This window comes from Sceloporus occidentalis, unplaced genomic scaffold (assembly GCF_023333645.1).
Source record: "Sceloporus occidentalis isolate IW3139 unplaced genomic scaffold, rSceOcc1.0.p SCAF_1, whole genome shotgun sequence".
NCBI lineage: Eukaryota > Metazoa > Chordata > Lepidosauria > Squamata > Phrynosomatidae > Sceloporus > Sceloporus occidentalis.
In genome coordinates, this window is record NW_028316981.1 from 7,209,852 (window position 1) to 7,227,933 (window position 18,082).

General features: G+C 44.0%; 1 pseudogene across 1 annotated transcript in view; it reads left to right on the plus strand.

The window, feature by feature from the left end:
• LOC149320554 (uncharacterized) overlaps positions 1–5,608 on the plus strand; it is a 29,490-nt pseudogene extending 23,882 nt beyond the window's left edge. The window contains exons 10-11 of the transcript XR_016278091.1: positions 432–558; positions 4,414–5,608. The product of XR_016278091.1 is annotated as an uncharacterized LOC149320554 (transcript). The remainder of the gene's footprint in view (positions 1–431; positions 559–4,413) is intronic.
• The last annotated feature ends 12,474 nt before the right edge of the window (positions 5,609–18,082 follow it).

Genomic DNA, 18,082 nt, shown 5'->3' on the forward strand with positions numbered 1-18,082 from the left:
GACTTCTCCCTAATAATGGAAAAAATAAACAAAAAACACCAGCTGAAAACTGGCTAACATGGCAATTGGAAGTGACACAACATCTCTTGTGGCTTACTGAAATGCCCCACTTTGGCCTGCCCAGCCCATCTGCATTTGACTACCCCCAGTTTAAATACTGCAGGGTATGATCTTTGCCATTTTGTTCTTCAGTTATATTTCTTCCAAGCCAGTCTTCTTTTACTGCAGCTGTAGCTTGTGTCATGGGTTTAGGTTCCTGTGTTTGTCAGACCTCATCTACAATGCTCATGCTGGTGTTTGTGGAAGAATCAATCTCACCTTGGCTTCCTTTGGTGCCTTATCAGCCTGTGAGTCCACTTTATTCCAGTTGCCAGAGGCTGTAGTCATCTTGATGTCCAGAGTTAGCAGGAACCTTTTTCTTTTTTCTCCAGGATCTGTTGATGTTTGAGGAAGTGGCTGTGTCTTTCTCCCCAGAGGAGTGGGCCCTGCTGGATCCTGACCAGAGAGCCCTGCATAGGCAGATCACAGTAGAGATCCATGGGAACATGGCCTTCCTTGGTAAGGTTCTCTCTTTCCCTGGACGATCATGTTTTCTGTTTTAAAATGCATTTATAATAATAGCACTAACAGCTACAGTTCTTGGAAGAGGGTCCTGTCTCAGCCAAAATGGGAAAGGGATGAGCCATATATACACAAGTCATAGAGGAGATCTGTGGGATAGTGGGCTGTCTTGGTAAGGTTCCCTTGTTTCCTTGTTGATGATAATTCCTGTTAATATGGTAGTGGGAGTGCATGCCTCTATGAGTCAAGAGGTTTAGCTGCTGGTATGATCTCCCAAGCTTTTGCTGAGGAGCCAGACTAAATGTGCAAAACAGCTAGTGTGCAGCAACAGTATTGGAGTGGTGGTGACACTGGCAGAGGATCTCTCAGAAACAGAAGAGCAGAAGACTGTGTTTTACAATGCAACTGGACCCAAGATGAAAAGATGTCCAGCTTCTGACCTGCACAGAGGTGAAAGAAAAGTCTGAAGCTCCATAACATCAGAAGAAAAAAGTGGAGATCACACAATACGTGGATTGATTCAGTCGAGGAAAGCCAGGGCCCTGAGTTTACAAGACCTCAGCAGGGCATTTAGTGACAGGGGCTCTTGGAAGTTTCAGGTTCATCGGGTGGCCAGAAGCTAAATTTGACTTGTTAACATAATCCCAAGTTACATATATGTACACTATTATCCAAGTTCCAACCAGTGTCTGTTTGAGACAAGCAGTTTGAGCAAAGGTGTGTTCTAAAACAGAGGAGGACTTCAGGCAGAGTGTGGTGACAGCTTCAGCCATCACATTTTGGCTGCAATCCAGTATTGCCTGTGTGGCTGAATATCTGCATAGCACTACTTAGCCTCATATGCAATGACAGCATTAGACAACCCATGTCAGTGATTGGTGCTGGGGTGGAACTGCAATGCACAATATTGTTGTATGCACAGCTCCACTTCTGTCCCTGTCAATAGAATATATTTGGTGGGCTCTGGTGAATCTCTCCCTGCAGCTTACTTTTTTGTATTGTCATAAACAGGATGCCAGCCTTTGGGAGTCAGGAAAGGGCAGCAAACTTTTAATTTTATTTATTTTGTTTCTGTTTGTGGAATGGATTGCCTTGGAGGATGGTAGACTCTCCTTCTTTGGAAGTTTTTAAATAGAAGTTGGATAGAGATATTTCTAGACTGTTTTACTTGTGTATTCCTGCACGGCAGGGGTTGGAATAGGTAGGCCTTGCAGCCCCTTACAACTCTATAATTGTATGCTTTTGTGTTTTGAAACTCCTGTTACCCTCAGTCTTTGTCAGACCTGCCTGTACTGCCTTCATTGTAGCCATTGGTGAGGTATAATGGGGGCAATAGTGGGTCAGCACATGGAAGTTCATAGATTTCCCACTCCTGCTTGCCTCTCATCAGGAACAAGATTTGGCTGCTGGAACCATTCCAGTGTCGGTGTTCTCAATTTGGCTACAAGAGGACAGATGGGAAGGATGGACATAAACAGAAATATACCTTCCCTTGACTTGTATGTAGGGTTGCCATTTCACGGGTTCTGGTGGGACAATCATGCTTTTTTGACCTTGGGGAAGGTCCCGTCTCGCCTCTGCATTATGTCCGGGGGACAGCTGGACTCCTGGTTCTTGCCTCTCTGTCTCAACCTTCCCTTTGCAAAGCAGCTTCCCTTTGTGTTGGAGAGGCTGCAGGCAGGCTTCCAGCTCCTTCATCCCCATTGGCCAGGCAGAGGAGAAGGAGCTTTTCCTGCAGCCAAGCAGAGACTACAGAGGGAGCTGTGGAGGAGGCAGGCAGAGAGGCAGTGGTTTCTACAAGGCCCAGTAGGCTTCTCTCTGGAGGGGGAGCATGGGGGAAGAAAAGGTTTCCCCAGGGTTTTGCAAAGATTTCTTCAGAGGGATTGCCATTGCAACCTCTGAGGTTGAGAGAGGCCCCATACACAGGCCAAAATAAAGCTGCTTCGGGTCACTTTGAGGTATGCTGTTTAAATGATGCATGCATCCTAAGAGTCTGGAAGGACTCCTAAGGAGTGGAGCGTGGCTTTAGCGCGGGTTCCAGACTCTTAGGACATATGCATCATTTAAACAGAATATCTCAAAGTGACCCGAAGCAGCTTTATTTTGGCCTGTCTGTATGGGCCCAGAGAGTGATTTTCCCCAGGGGTTTTGCAAAGATTTCTTCAGAGAGGGGTTGCCATCGCATCCTCTGAGGTTGAGAGAATGATTTTCCCCAGGGGTTTTGCAAAGATTTCTTCGGAGAGGGGTTGCCATTGCATCCTCTGAGGTTGAGAGAGAGAGCTATTTTCCCCAGGGGTTTTGAAAAGATTTCTTCAGAGAACTTTTCTATGGTAAGAGATGTGCTGGTGGTTCATGCTTCCAAAGTTTGCTTGGCCGCTAATATAGCCTTTAAGCTCCCAACTTTGCTCATCCCTGGTGTGTAGATTATGAATGGACCCTTATAGGTTGGAGTAGAAGAATAATGCCCAGGGGTGGGGAGATAGAAATTATAGGAACAAAGGTTTCCAGTATATTTTTTTAAATCGTAGTAAGCTCCTTGTCATAAAAGGGTGGCCCCTAATTGGGGATCAGAAAGCTTGTTGCTTGTAGGCCTGGCAGATGTCCCTTATTGGAAGGGGTTGACACCTGTTTGAGAGCTGCAAAGATTTTTCTTTTGTATAGACTGAACAAGATTTCAAATCCAGATATTTTGGAGCCCTGGGAACGTAGTGGTTAAAAGCCTGTACTGCAGTCACTCACTCACAAACCACAAGGTTGTAAGTTCAGTACCAGCCAGGGGATCAGGTTCGACTCAGCCTGGCAATCCTTCCAAGGACATTAAAATGAGTACCCAGCCTGGCACAAAAATAGGGCAGGGCAGTGTGTGGCCCACAGATTGTGTGTTTTCCACTCCTGTCTTAGATGCTCTGTGCATTCCAACAAGATCCAATTTTACTAAGCACCGAGCCCTACTGGACTCTAGGGTTCAATCCTGGCTCAGATAAGATTCTCCGTTCCCTCAGACCTTTCTTCCAAAGCCTCTGTTCTCAGTGGGCCTGCTCTGTGTCTCTGGAAGCAAATGCCCCTTGGAAAGCCCAAATGAGAGGAAAGTAGCAGTCCAGACAACCAGGTGCTTGCCCCCAAGGTCTTGCCTATAGACATATTGAGCAGTTCCCTCGGCCTGTCATATATGGTTATGCTTTTTCTTTTATGGGAAATAAAACTGACATAGCAGGTAAAACAGAACTCAAATCAGTAGCATAATATAGGAGAGTCAGCATGTAAAAACTCCAAACATCTCAAAATATCATGAAAAATGAAATGATCTTTCCCTGGAGCCTAAAAGAGCAGTGAGGAGAAAGTTTATTAATTTGATTCATAAACTGCTTTTTGTTAAAACAGAGCAGTTAAAAAAAAATTCAAAGTTTTTTTAAAAAAAAGAATTAAACCATACATCTAGTTAAAACTACTTTTAAAGACATTCATTTAATAACAAAACACCACATACCTAACTGCCTGTCCCTCTGTCTTGGTCAGTTAAGGCTGAAGTCATGTTTAAACATGAAGGTCTTTGCTTGCTGGTGTAAATACAACAGAGAGGGAATAGACTGAACCTCCTTGGGAGGGAGTTCCAAAGTCTAGGAGCCACCACCGAGAAGGCTTGCTCCCATGTCCTCAACAACCAAGCCTGGGAGGGTGGTGGAAGGATAAAGAGATCATAATACTCTGGCAGCTTCTTATAGGGAGATAGCTTTCAGATAGTCTGGGCCTAAGCCATAAGAGGAGGTCATGGTATCTCTACTTTTGTTCTGTGGATTCATTTGTAAATAGGGTTCTTTGGATTTTATCCCTTTCTGTTTTTCTTCTTTGCAGCAGAAAACTGGAGGAAAACACATATATGTGCTAAGTCTGGGAAATGTTCTAGGCAGCAACTGGAACTTACCAGCCACCAGCAAGCCCAACATTCAGAAACGGAACGTTGTATCAGAGAGAAGCCCTCCAAATGCAATGTTTCTGGGAATACAGCACTTGTGCCTTACAAGAGGCTCCATGCTGGAAAAGAATCCTTTGAGTGTGAAGTTCCTGTGAAAGCTTTTGATGATAAGTTGTACAGTGTTAACAAAGAAGCCCACGCAGTCAAGAAACTTCACAAATGCCAGAAATGTGGAGAATGCTTTGCTTACCAGTCACTACTTATTACACATCTGAAAGCGCACACAGACCTTGTGAGCCAGTGCAAAGCCAACACAGGAGAGAAACCATTCCAATGCCAGGAGTGTCAGAAATGTTTTTCTCAAAAGGGATACCTTGTGATTCATCAGAGGGTGCATACAGGGGAGAAACCCTACACATGTCAAGAGTGTGGCAAATGTTTTGCTCAAAAGGCAAACCTTGTGATTCATCATAGAGTGCATACAGGAGAGAAGCCATACAAATGCCAGGTGTGTGGCAAATGCTTTCCTCATAGTTCAAACCTCCTGGTCCATAAAAGAGTCCACACAGGAGAGAGACCCTACAAATGCAAAGAGTGTGGGAAATGTTTTTCTCAAAAGACATGCCTCGTGATTCATCTGAGGGTGCATACAGGAGAGAAGCCGTACAAATGTCAGAAGTGTGAGAAATGTTTTGTTTCCTGGCCAGAAGTTGTAAAACACCAAAGAGTCCACACAGGTGAAAAACCCTACAATTGTCAGGAGTGTGGTAAACGTTTTGCTCAAAGAGCAACCCTTGTGAAACACCAGCAACACCACAGTGGAGAGAAACCACATGTTACGTAGTTGCTAGGCAGACCTGGCTTCCTGGCGACCGATCACTGTTTGGGAAGGCTGTGAGGAGAGCTATGGGGGATTAGAGTCAGGGATTAGATGGGGGGGGGGGGTCAGTGAAGATCTGATAAAGATTCTGACAGGAAAGGGAATTCAGTACAGTTACTCCAGTAGGGACTGTGATTCAATTAGTCTAGTTAGGTCTGGTGGGTATTCCTTCTGAAAGTGAGAGAGTAGGATGCAATGTATTTGAAAGCATAGCAATTGTTTGTTGTTACTGTAACCACACTAAGCTTGAAGTAACCGAGATAAGTTATTTTATTTCATGATGTTATTTAATAAAATTATTGTTTATTTTTTTATAGTGGCTGTCTGTCTGAGTAATTTTTATAAGCTGTAAACAAAGGCAAGTATGTTGCCTAATTGATTGGCTTATGGGGACACTTGGGACCCTGGCCCTTATACATTTCAAAACAGTGTTAATGACTTAAAGTGGAGCAAGTGTCTAGGAGCCTTCTGTGGATAAGAGGTAAAATGAACCTAAGTTTTGAGACAAGGCCCTGTCACAAATTGGTGCCAAGCAATGGGATCAAAGGATCTGTGGGTGGGATCTTGTTAGATCCAGAATGAGGTTCTTGGAAAACTAGTGGAGATTGGGAGATCCAGTGTGGAATCCACTGATCCAGTAAAGGATGGATGTGTGTATGGATCAGCTAGAGTGATCTCTAAGATATTGCTTTAAGGTTAAGTAGGGCATTACTTGGAAGCTGTAAGGACTGCAGTTTGAAGTTGCATTGGTTTTTGTAACAGTCCCTGAGATAAAAGATGTGGTATAGTAATAGTAGTAGTAATTTGTTTCTTTCCAGCCTCTGCAATGCAGGGTACAGAACGTTAAAACACAATTAAAAATACAAAAACCCACAGTTGAAATACAATACTATTAAATCATTGAAATACACTCATAAGAATTCATACACAGAATAAAAAGTCATGATTTAAAATTGACTGGATATGCCTGCTGGAAGAAATGTGTCTTTACTGCTGTTTTAAGTGCAGTCAGCATTTTCAGTTGTTTCTCTCTTCTGGAAAGCCATTGCCACAGTCTGGGGACAAGAGATGAAAAAGTCATCTGGAAAATGGTTGCCAGGCTAGTCCCGGCTGATTGGAGCAAACATTCAGTAAGGGACTAAAATAAAATATATTGTGAATGAAATAAGATATTTACTGATTGAAATAAGATACATGGTGACACTCTCTCCAGTTCTGGGCAGGGGGATCGCCAAAACAATCCATACTGTTTGAAGTTAGGGACAGCGATACACTGACATGTGCCTCACCATTTTCTGCAACAAAACGTATATGATAAGGAGAAGGTCAGCAGGTTGTGTTCTCTCCCATTTTTTCTCTCAGGGTCACAGTTAAGGTGGAGACCATGCTTACATCAGCAATGCAAGAGGATGTTTTTTCACCAAAGCAGAAGTCCTGCTGTGTTTCCAGATGTGAAATATGGATCCTTGGTGCCCAAATCTGTTTGGGTATGTGGAGATGTTGTAAGAATTTTTGAAAAGGTATTTTTGGGGAGATTGGGGATGAATTTAAAAAAAAAACAGCTAAAGAAGGCAAGAGAGGAAAGAATCACACAAGATGCCCCCCCCCATAATAAAACACCCATATGGCAAGGTGGAAAGTGGGGTCCCATTGAGAGAAGGGGACTTTGGAAAGACTGACTCTTGGCTCTGGACTAAAAAGAAGCAGAAAATGCCCTCCCCCCCCCAAAAAAAAAAAAAACAGCAAAGGAGGGATGTGAAGGCAGTCAGGGGAGAATTGGTGGTCTGGGATCCAGTTGGGGAATGGAGATATGGGAGGAATTGGTGACATTGGATGAACGTGGCTGGTTTCCCAGGATCAACAAGATTAGTAAACTGGACCAAAACTAACAAATGGAGAAATGTAAGGTACTGCATTAAGGCAGAAGAAAAATGAAATACACAGATGTAGGATGGGGGGCACTTGGCTTGACAACAGTACATGTGAAAGGGATCTTGGGGAGTCCCATTAGACCACAAGTTGAACATGAGTCAAGAGTGTGATTGGGCAGCTAAAAAGGCCAATGTGATTCTAGGCTGCATCAATAGAACTGTCATATCTAGATCAAGGGAAGTAATAGTGCCCCTCTATTCTGCTTTAGTCAGGCCTCACATGGAATCCTGTGTCCACTTCTGGGCATCACAGTTTGAACAGGATGTTAAGAAGCTGGAGCGTGTCCAAAGGAGGGCCACCAAAATGGTGAAAGGTCTGCAAACCATGCCTTATGAGGACAGACTTAGGGAGCTGGTACGTTTAGCCTGGAGAAGACATGGTTAAGGGGTGATATGAAAGGGTGATGTGACAGCCCTGTTTAAGTATTTGAAGGGATGTCATACTGGTGATGGAGCAAACTTATTTATTCTGCTTCAGAGAATAGGACACAGAGCAATGGATGGAAGCTGCAGGAAAAGAGATTCCACCTAAACATTAGGACGGGGGTAGGTGTTAGAATCCTGTTAGTATTCTACCAGATAGTGATTAGTGTTGAGGTATAGTAGTTGGGGATGATGGGGCTTTAGCTGCAGTTAGGAATGTAGATAGTGATGTCTAGTGCATAGCAGGGCCAGGTGTCTTATCGGGTGGCCTTGAGGGCCTGGCTCTCTGAGCGGGGAATGTGGTTTCAGTTCTGTGGGAACCAGGAGGGGCTTTGTTTGGCGGGTTTCTGCATGGGAGGGGATTTTGGCTTTTGGGAATTCTGTTACTTTGTCTGTGGGGAGGTGTGGTCAGTCTCAGCTAAGAAGCTGAGTGAGGCACATGTCTGATTCTGGATCTATCAATAAAGTGCTGTTGATTATATAATCAAACTGACTGATTGATTGTCTGGGATTCCGGGTGCTAACTCTGACAGTAGGCAACCTGCGGCCCGCGGGCCGGATGCGGCCCGTCGAGGCCTTGGGACCGGCCAGCCCAGTCCTGCCACCGATTGCCGCCGGGGCCTTTGGCGTCTCACACGAGGGGCATGGTGGGGCAATTATCTATAGAAGCCTCAGAAACATGCATTTATCTTAACATTTTTTAAAAAATCAGCAAATTTTTTCCTGTGTCCTCCATTTTTTATTTAAAAAAGTGCCCTCCATTTGAAAATTTTGTCCTACATTTGTCCCGGTTTATTTATTTATTTAATTTTTTTTTAAAAAAAATAATTATTTATTTTTTTGCTTTGGCCACCCAGTTGTCTGAGGGACAGCAACCCGGCCCCCGGCTCAAAAGGGTTGCCTACCCCTGCATTAGGAGGAACTTCCCGACAGTAAAAGCTGTTTGACAATGGAGCATACTCTTTTGGAGTGTGATGGAGTCTCCTTCCTTGGAGGCCTTTAAACAGAGGCTGGATGGCCATCTGTCAAAGGGGATGCTTTGATTGAGAGTTCCTGCATGGCAGAAGGGGGTTGGACTGGATGGCCCTTGGGGTCTCTTCTAACTTTATGATATGGGAGGGCCGGAATTCCTTGCCCACCGGGTTGACAATCAGGAAGTTTGAGAAGTTTTTTATTTGCCTCAGTATCAAATGCCAGCAGAGAATTAATTTAACCTGGCTAGGCATTTCTCTGAAAAATCAACAGTCATACATCACACACACACACACACACACACACTTAATAATAATAATAATAATAATAATAATAATAATAAAATTTATTTATGTTTCCCCGCCTCTCCTGGTGGATCGAAGCGGGGTTACAGACTAAATAAAAACACAAAGTGTTTACATCAAAATTCAATTAAAAGCAGCTAAAACAATAAAATATCCAACATCAGATAATAACAATAGCATCAACAAGCAAGTCAGGGATCATACACAGACAGGGCATGCCATTCATATCAGGGGGGTCTTCATATCAGGTGGGGTATGCTCGGCTAAAAAGCTCGGTTTTTAACTGCTTTTCTAAATGTTTCTAGCATGGCCGCTGAGCGGATCTCCTCAGGAAGACTATTCCAAAGTCTCCGAGCCGTTGATGAGAATGCTCTTTGCGAAGTAGCAACATATTTAAAGGTTGCTATTTCCAATAGGTTCTTAGTGTGGGGTGGATTATATAGGGAGATGCGGTCCTGTAAGTAACTCGGGCCCAAGCCATGTTTATGATGGACCCAGGGCCATAACTGGGGATTTGTTTGACATTCAGCCCATAGAAAAGGAGAAGCTGTCCATTCCTCCAATGTCTCTGTGTGTGTGGGGGGAGGGTCCTCACCTCCCTCCTAAGCAGGGGTTGCCTTCCAGCCCCCCAACCCAGTGAAGGGGAGAAATGGAGCAGCAGGTGAATGGGGAAGGAAGGGTTAAGAGGAGGGAGGGGAAGATTCCTAGAGGCCAGAAGGGAACCCCAAGGACCCTTCTTCTGCCATGCAGGAATACATAGCATCTTATCAAAATCTTTGTCCCGAGACAGAGGAACAAGGAATAACTTTGATCCTATTTGTGGCTTCTTTGTCCCCCCCCCAAACACACACAAACCCAAAAAAGGGGATGGATGGCATGGCTGGTCCTAAAGAAGACAGGACCCTGACAGCATCAGTGCTGAAAACAGTGGATAATTTTGGAAGAAGACAATCCAGAACACATTCCTGTGTGAGACATACAGTGCCACCACTTCAGGCAGTTTTCATTTGAGGAGGGTGAGGGACCCCAAGAAGTTTGCAATTGACTTCATCATCTCTGCAGTTAGTGGCTGAAGCCAGAGCAACACACAAAAAATGAGATCCTGGACCTGGTCTTGGAGCAATTCCTGACCATCCTGCCCCAGAGATGAAGAAGCGGGTCAGGGAATGTGGGGCAGAGACCTGTTCCCAGGCAGTGTCACTGGCAGAGGGTTTCCTCCGAGTCAGTCAGAGGCAGAGAAGGAGCCAAAAGAATTGCAGATGAGAGTATTTCCTCCTGTGGAAAGGTGGGCAGGCGATCACTCTGGGGCTGTGTTTTTGGAGCACTCTGAGGACTGAAGGGGGCAAAGGCCCTCTGATAGGATTCTGCTGAAATGTGGTGCCCCCAGATTTGGCTTTGATGAATGTGGGGAGGATTCACCTTGTGATGAAGTGGATTCACAGTCCCCAAAGCCTTTCAGAAGTACGATTCTGTTTTAAATCCAGGTATATGGTCCCTGTGTGCCAAGTTTTCAAAAGAAGTGCCAGGTTTTCCTGGTGACACTGCCACACAACCAGGCTTTCTTTGTGCTGATTCCAGTGGCAGAGTATGGCACTGATACGTCCAGGAACTCAATGGGTTTCTGGCCACTTAGGCAAGTAGCCACCTTTCATGCTAAGGGGTAAAACACATTTACCATTACTGACTTTTTACAATTTTTATTTTTATTCCAAAACCAATATAACAGATTAACAACAATAGTGTTGTAGGCACGTAATGTACAGGTATTTATAAATATACAATATTGGTATGCGTTTCTGTTTCTCTGTGGAGTCAAGCAGATGACCCAAAATGTTTGTGCCAGTACTGTGCTGCTGTTGTTCATTCTGGGACTGTGGCAATCGCATGCACCTGGTCCCGATATGGGCCTCACCGTAGTCCTGAACCAGGGCTCCAAAAAGGAGTGGATTTGTTCTGCTGCTTTTGGCCTGGCTCAACCAGGTTAGGGTGGGCTCAATATGGCTACTGGGTACATTGGGAGCAGAGTAAAAGCTGTATCTTTTTTTAAAAAACGGGTTCAGCGAGTATGAACTTGTCTCTGATCATGATCGGGCAAGTTCAGGGGAGGGATTTAGGTCAGAGGGAGGGCAGTGGGCAGAACATTCCCTCCCCTTCATTGGGGTGAAGGAGGAGGAGGAGGACGAAGGAGCCAGGGGGAAAAGAAGGGATACCAGGCAATCGGGATGACTGACGGAGCCAAGGAGCCGGAGGAAGGATGCAAAGAGCAATCGGGGTGCCTGAGAAAGGGTCAAGTTCAGGGTAGGTCAGAGGGAGGGCACAGAATGGAACAAGCCTCCCTCTCGCACCAGGCAGTCTATGCGCATAGTTCTACAGGTAGGTACATATATGCATAGAATGTGTCCGCTTGTGCTGCTTTCCCTTTCATTTGCTTGCTCCCATCAGCACACACTTTACAAAAGGCTATGTTTCTCTCTCAAGTTGCCAAATTGATACAGAATGCTTTTGCTGCTGTCTGTAAGGAACTGGGCTGGCTGAGGGAGAGCAAAGGATGCAGAAATGGTATTCTGAGGTGAAGAATTATTATTATTATATGTCTATGAGGCATTGGGGTGGTAAGGAGATGCATTAGTTTGCATTTTGGGGTTGAAAACAAAGGCAAGGGAGATCCATAATCTGTAGTGACCCAAATACACACAACACACACACACACACACACCTTGAGGTTTTTAAATTTGACAGTATCTGCGCATACTGCCGCCTGTTTTTCTTTTAAAGGAGTGGGGGAAGCACACATCTGGTGGCCCAATCGCTGTAGGAAATGTCACCTTGACGAAAGCGGAAATAAATTTGATTGACAGCAAAGGAGCCTTTTTTAAAACCGGTTTGGCAAATAAGAACTCTCCCCAGAGCTGCATGGCATTCAGGGTTAAATTACCCTGAAGTAAATAGTGGGCACTTGCTTCCGGAGGGATTCGGGGGGAGGGGATCTGGATCTACCCAATTCCATCCAGCGCAAATAGGTGAATCTGAATGGGGCCTCTGTCTCTAATTTTTGAGAATGCTGGCAAACAGGTAAGACTGGACGATTGAACGCCAGTGTTTCCCAATTTTCAAGACCTGGGCAACTACAGACTTGCCAGATTGACAGGAAAGGTACTAGAATGGATTATTCAAACAGTCAGTCTGTGAACACTTGGAGAACTTAGCTAACAAAGGTTTATCAAGAAACAGTAATGTCAGACAAATCTTTCACCCCCACCTGCCCTCCCCCACTTTGACAGAAATAGATTTTAAAATTATAAATTGGGAATTTTTATTTATATCAGATTTCATTTTTTTATTCAAACGACGAGAAAAAACTACCTTCAAAGATACGGTGACTACTAATTAGAAAACTTCTAATTGCATGCTGTGAATTTGTTACTGTTTTATGGAGATGGAAGATCACCTGATTCCTCCCGCTCTGCAGGTGGTGTACATGAAGGTGGTGTACATTTCTCTCTCCAAATCTCTCAGTGCCTTGCCTCTCTTTGGCCTGAGAAAAATTAAGCGAGAAAAGGATCTAAGATGTCTGTAGACACACGTTCAACAGGTATCAGCTGTGTCATACCAGCAGCAAAAGTGTCAGTATGATTCTAGGCAGAAGGAGATCGCTCAAATCAAGGGAAAAAACAGTACCACTCTGTTCTACTTTGGCGAGGCCTCACCTGGAGCACTGTGTCCAGTTTTGGACATCACAATTTAAGGAGGACAATGTTGAGCTGGGATGTATCCAGAGGAGGGCAACCAAAACAGTAAAAGGTTTGGAAACTAAGTTCCTCGAGGAACAGTTGACGGAATTACATATGTAACCTGTGTTATGTCTGGAGAAGACGGAGCAGTGACATGACTATTTGACTTGAATATCCAAAGGATTGTCATGAGGAAGATGGAGTGAGCTTCTCCTCTGCTGCTCCAGAGAATAGGTCCAGAACCAAAGAATTCAAAGACAAGAAAGAAGATTGCAGCAAAACATCAGGAAGAACTTGATGGTAGGAGCTATTCAGCAGCAGTTTATGGAGACTGGAGATAATCCGATTAGTGCTATTCTGCCAGCGGTGTAAATGCAGCGCACTCTTCCTCTTTCAAGGTCTCGCCTTTCTCTGGTTTGAGAGTAGCACATGCGAAAATGATCTAGGTGTCTTAGTAGATAACAAAGTTAATGTGAGTGAAGATGATATTACAGCTGTGGCAATTCTATGCTACATCAAGAGAAGCCTATTACTTACATGAAAGGAAGTAATGGTACCACTCTAATCTGCTTTTATCAGTGCTTATCTATAGTACTGCGTTCATTGCTGAGCATTATAGTATAAGAAAGACATTGACAAGCTACAATGTGCCTATTAGGCAATGAAGATACCAAAAGGTCTGGAAAGCAAGCCCTAAGAACAACAATTGAAAGAACTGGATTTATTTAGACTGGAGAAGATAAGACTGAGAGGTGGTAAGATAAGCATCTTTAAATGTCTGAAGGAATGTCATGAAGGTGAGGGAATGAACTTCGGTTTGCTACTCCAAGGGGCCATTCAGACTATGAAAAAAACCGGTTTTCAAAGCGATTCTTGCACGTGAAGTTCATACTCACCCCGAATCTCACACAAGCGAATCCGAGGCTTGCACACCCGTTCCGTGGTAAATGGCCTCAGCGCGGTGTTTTTGAAATTGGCGCAAATACTGTTTCTTTTGGAAAACCCCGGGTTCTGGGAATGAGAACTTGGCACCGATCACGATTGAGGCAAATTGAGGGAGGGATTTAGGTTAGAGGGTGGGCAAAGGGCAAGGCATTTCCTCCCCTCATTGGAGGGGAGGGGGAGGAGGAAAGAGCCCTGGGAAGAAGGGAGCAAGGGAAGGCATTCTTTAGGAGCCTCTTTCCCCTGCATTCCCTGCCCACAGCCCTCTGTTGCTGGGCATTCCTTCCCTTGCAGGAGGAAAATGTTCAGGTCACGAATGGAGCTCACATCAGGCAAACCCCCCTCCCCTTTTCAAATTTAAACAATTTTTTTTGAGCAAATATGGGCATTGCTTGTATTCCAGAGGCAGATAGAGCCTGGCTTGCAGTTTATATCCTTGGATCTCCTCGCTTACAGCAGAGGGGGAAGCTACAAATGTTGCAAAAGACCTCACTTACAATCAGTTACATTTTTTAACAATTTTTTTTGAGCAAATATGCGCATGATTTGTCTTCTTGAGCAGATACAGCAAGTGAAGCAAAGGGAAAGCTAATGTTGCTTTTAAAAGCATAAAAAAAATGCATGACAATTCCATCCTTTTCCTGGGACAGGGGCAGATCTGACCCAAATGCCCACAGGTTTATAAAAAATTGTCCCTGTGCCTGGCTCTTTAAAAAAAGGGAGGAGGGGGAGGACACTTTCCGATGCCCTTCAAAACGTCACCATGACGATCGCTTGATTGACAGCGGCCACCTCGCCAGCAGACACAGAATGCATTCGATTTAACCTTTGTAGTGGGCACTTGCTAACGGAGCGATTCGGGGGAGGGGCATCCGAATCAGCCCAGTTCCTTCCAGGTCTTTTATGCCAGTATGAATGAGGCCTAAAGAATAGACTCTGAACCAATAGATTCAAATAAGAAGGAAGGTTAATCCAACAAAACATTAGGAAGATCTGGACAGTAAGAGCTATTTGACAGTGAAATAGCTACCACAGAATTGGTAGATAATTCTTTTTCTCTGAAGTGGATTCTCTGGTGTTTCACAAGTGGTGATTTGGAAACATTTCCCACAGTCTTGGCATTTGTATGGTTTTTCTTCTGTATGGATTCACTGGTGCTTCACAAGGCTGGCTTTCTGAGCAAAACATTTTGCACACTCCTGGTATTTGTACGGTTTGTCTCCTGTATGTACCCTTGAATGAATCACAAGGTCTGTTTTCTGAACAAAACATTTCCCACATTCCTGACATTTGTATAGTTTCTCACCTGTGTGTATTCTCCGATGTGTCACTACACATCCTTTCTGAGCAAAACATTTCCCACAATCTCGGCATTCATACGGTTTCTCATCTGTGTGTATTCTAAGCAGCTTCGCAAGGTCTGCCTTTGGAACAAAACATTTCTCACACATCTCACATTTCTATGTTTGTTTTACTCTGTGGCTGGTCTGATGTCGCATAAGTTGTGAATTATGATAAAAGCATTTCAAACATTCCTGTCATTTGTACAGTTTAAAGCCCTCCTGGTCAGGTTTTTGAAACTCCTAGCAAAAATCTTCCTGTCCACTGCTATGATGTACAACCTATCACTTACCAGATATCCATCTTTGTGAAACTGCCTGCTAGGGATTAAAATGATTGTTGTCCAACAACATCCATTTCTTGCAAGCTTTACAGGGTGTCAGCCTTGGTTAGCACTTGGATGGGAAACCGCCAGGGGACAGGCCATCGGTTGGCAAAACCAACTTTGAGCATTCCTTGCCTAAGAAAACCCTATGAAAATCACAGGCATGCCATAATCTGATGGGCAGCTTGAAGCCCCTGTGCACACACACACTCTCTGCAGCCCTGGAGCAAGGTGATTCTATCTGACCAAAGAAGAGGCAAAGGCGTTCTAGAGAGCACTGCTTGCTTTCTATGCTTTGCTATTAATATACTCTACCACCATGTTCCCCATGTCAATATTTTGGTAGCACAGGGGGTGGACTGCATGTAGCCCACTGCCAAACTACCTGAGGCACGGGTGTCCCACTAAATCCGTTTTTGTGGCCCCTGATCTCTCCGGCCTGCACTTTTGTGGCCACAAGAAAGGGTGATCTGCCTCTTTTGGAAGGCTCCAGGAGCAGCAGTTTGCCTTTTAAATAGCTCACATCTCCCCATGTACTATTTAATATTCCTCCCAAAAATCCAATGGATTTGGGGGAAATCCATGTGGCCCCCAGAAATGCCCAGGTGCCAAAAACTGATCCCCTCCAAACCCACCACAGCTGCACACTGCAGCTCACACAGGTATTAGCTATTCTCCCACACATCCTGCATTGATGTCCATTTTCCAGCATATTGGTTAAAAAAATATGCTGCCAGGTCCTAAATATCTGATCCTTTGTCCCCTCTCAGCAAGTCTCCATGTCCTCTTCAGCATCACCCCTTTTTAAAGACTCCAGGGAAGCTGGGTCCTGGTCCCTGAAATCCATCCAAACGCTCCTATCCTCACAGAGGCCTTAAAAGAGATAGGAAGAGAAAACAACATAGGAATAGGAAACCCTCAAAGACAGGATTTTCCCACCAGACACTTCTAGGTCATCTATTTCCTGACTTCCGCTCTCCCCACCTTAAAGATGATTTTGCCAGTTTCTTCCTCCGAAAGATAGCCTACAGCACCTGGTATTCCCCGATGGTCTCCCATCCAAGCACTTACCAGGGCTGATTGATCCTGCAGAGCTTTCAAGATCTGGATTTTGTTGGAATGCAGCTCCCAGCAATTCTCAGTACTGGCTACACCAACCAGGGGGTGCTGGAACTTGAAGTCCAGCAATAGCTAGAGGACCATTTGTAGGGTGACCAGATGTCATAACCGCACAGGAAGAAAAGACACCACAACATGTAGGACATCACCAAATAAAACCTAAGAAAACTAAGATAAATATACATTCATTTTGTATGGTTTATTTATAGCTATATTAGATATACTACATACTGAGTCTACTACAAACCCCCAAGTTAGACCCAGGATTTGGATGATGCCTTTCTAAAACAGATGACCACACACTCAGAAAGGAGAGATGTAGTAGTGAGGGGTGATTTCAACTATCCTGATATTTGCTGGAATTCAAACTCAGCCAAAATATTAAGGTATAGCAATTTCCTCATTTTCCTGGAAGACAATTTCTTTGTCCAAAAGGTAGAAGAGGCAACAAGGGGGTCAGCTATTTTAGATCTGATTCTAACTAACAGCAGTGACCTGGTTAATGGGGTGCAAGCAGTGGGATCCTTAGGTGGGAGTGATCATGTTCTCCTGGAGTTTGTTAAATAATGGAGAGGAGAAGCTAGGACACACATTCTAGACTTTAGAAAAACTGATTTCAAAAACAGAGAAATACTAGGTGTGATCCCATGGTCAAGTATAGTAAAAAAAGAAGGCAGTTCAGGATGGATGAGAGTTTCTAAAAAGAGAGATATCGAAGTACAATTTCAAGCAGATGGAAAAATGGGAGGTGTCTCACGAAACCAGGATGGATAACTAAAGAACTTTCAATTGAGCTACGTTTTAAAAGAGACATGTATGAGAAAGAAAAGGGTGGGAGGGGAGAATGATCAAAGAAGAATTTAAACAAATAGTTAGAAGTCAGAAAATGTAAAGTTAAGAACAAAAAAAGGTGGTTTTTGTGTGTGTCTGTCCATAGCAAAAGGAAGGAATTGGTAGGGCTACTGCGTGGAAAAGATGGCAAAATGCTAACGGGACAGAGAAAAGGCAGAATTACTCAACACCTTCTTTGCCTCAGTCTTCTCAGAAAAGGCAAAGGGTGCTCAACCTGAGAAAAAAAGGAGCAGAGGACAGAATAGGAGAATTTCAACACAGAACAGGTAAAGAGATAGTACAGGAATACCTGGTTAATCTAAATGAATTTTAGTCTCCAAGAACTATTCTCAATAATTTTAAGAATTCCTGGAGAAAGAGAGAACCCCCAAAAGACTGGAGCAGGGCCAATGTTGTCCCCATCTTCAAAGAGGGGAAAAAGAGGACCCAAACCATTACTGCCCAATTATCCTAATATCAATACAAGGTAAAATACTAGAACAGATAATTAAACAGGGAGTCTGTAAGCATTTAGAAAGGAATGCCATAATCACAAAAAGTCAATATGGGTTTCTCAAAATCAAGTCATGGCAGATTAATCTTATCTCTTTTTTAAAATAAAATTACCAACTTGGTAGATGAAGGGAATGCTGTAGATGTAACGTATCTTGATTTCAGTAAGGCCTTCGACAAAGTCTCCCACAATATTCTGGCAAACAAGCTAGTAAAATGTATGCTAGACAATGCAACTATTAGGTGGATTTGTTCAATGATGGTTCCTCTTCATCCTGGAGAGAAGTGACCACTG